The following is a 2,070-nucleotide window of genomic DNA, read 5'->3' as shown; positions in this document are numbered from 1 at the left end:
ATAACCATGGCAGAGGAACTCAAACCAACACAACCCAAAAAGCAACCAAAACCACAACTAGCAGCAGACTAGCCAAAACCCCTACAGAAAACCTCAAAACAACTACCCCAACCTCAACCAATACCAATCTAATAACCAACCCACCAACCAAAATGCCTACCATCCACCACCCACATCTCATAACCCACCTCAAGTATCACCTGAAGCCCAAAGAATCACTCACTTGGAGGTCATGATAGACAAAATGTTGAAACACCAGGAAATGGTAACCAAGAATCAGGAAGCCTCCCTGAAGAGCCTAGAGAGACAGATGGGGCAACTCTCCAAGCAAGTATCTGTTGAGAGACCTTCAAACTCACTGCCCAGTGACACAATTCCAAATCCCAAGGAGGAATGCAAGGCAATACAATTAAGGAGTGGGAGAACATTGATAAGCAACAATGACACTACAAGGAAGCAAGCAGAGAACATCAAAGAACCAACGGAGGATGAGAATCAAACAAAGGCAGACGAGGCAAAGGAGCAAGTTGTGATGCCAAACAAAGGCAATAAGAAACTTAAAGAGAAGGACAACCAGCCACATAGCTCAAAGGAAGTAGCTCAGGGACAGCAACAAATAGGAAAGAGCATCACACCTCCACTGCCATATCCCCAGAGGTTTAACAAAGGGGTTAAAGACCAGCATTTTCACAAATTCCTTGAGATTTTTAAGAAGTTGGAAATCAATATCCCCTTGGCTGAAGCACTTGAGCAAATGCCTCTGTATGCCAAATTCTTGAAGGAGCTTGTCAACAAGAAAAAAAGCTGGGATGAGAAAGAAACCATAATGATTACTGAGGAATGCAGGGCCTTGATTCAAAAGGGGCTTCCTCCCAAGCTTGAGGACCCAGGGAGCTTCCTGTTGCCTTGCACCATTAGGGAATTGACCATCACTAAAGCAATGTGCGATCTCGGAGCAAGTATTAACTTAATACCATCCTCCTTGGTGAAAAAGCTGCATATAGAGGAGGTCAAACCAGTACAAATGTCTCTGGAGATGGTAGACAGGTCAATGGTATACCCCAGGGGTGTAATTGAAAATCTTTTGGTTAAGGTGGACAGTTTTATATACCCTGCTGATTTTGTGGTTCTAGAATCAAACGATGATGGTGACTCTGTTATACTGGAAAGGCCATTCTTGGCCACTGCTAGAGCTATCATAGACGTAGAGGAAGGGGAATTAACTCTCAGGATGCATGACCAGAGTGTCACTCTGAAAGTATTACCAGAAGCACAATTTAGCAAGGAGAAGAAAGACTATATGAAAAATGACCAGGAAGGTCACAGCAACATCCCAATGCTAAAGATTGTGCAGACTGATGAAGAAACCCAAGAGGGTATTAGAATATTAGCCACTGAAAAGAGAGGCCCCCAAGGAAAGCCTACGGCCAGAAAAGAAAGATCAACAAAAGGAAAGATGAAACGGAGAAACAAAGCAAAAAGGGGTTGGAAGAATAGAAAGATTCCAACAGAGGGGCTTTCCAAAGGTGACAAAATGCAACTGATATATCAACAGCTGGGGGCAAATCAACAAACCGAGGATTACTACACTGTCAGCAACATACTCTCATTAGAGCATGCTGAAATTGAACACCAGAGAACAAAGAAGAGGATCACGGTCAGAGGAGACAAATTGAGGCCCTACAAGCACCAACCACCATAAAAGAAAGCCTCAATGTCAAGCTAATGACAATAAAAGAACGCTCCATGGGAGGCAACCCATGCTTTAAGATTCATGTCATTTTAAATTCAATAAGTTATGATCAATTGAGCATGAATTCTTTTCTCTTTTCATGAACATGTCCATTGACTGCATGCACTATTTTGAAACATATGCTAAGTTTGGTGTGCCTTCAAGCACACTAAACCAATGTCACAAATAATTCCATTTTGCATGTTTCGAGTATCTTGACAAAGCATATGGCCAAACACTAAGTTTGGTGTCCACATAGCTTCATGAAAAGTAGAAACTCATGCATCAATAATCATACAATTGTTGTTTTCCAAAATCTTATAAATGAAAAAATTCTT

Source organism: Arachis ipaensis, chromosome B09, assembly GCF_000816755.2.
Source record: "Arachis ipaensis cultivar K30076 chromosome B09, Araip1.1, whole genome shotgun sequence".
Lineage (NCBI taxonomy): Eukaryota > Viridiplantae > Streptophyta > Magnoliopsida > Fabales > Fabaceae > Arachis > Arachis ipaensis.
Note: the sequence above shows the minus strand (reverse complement) of the source record.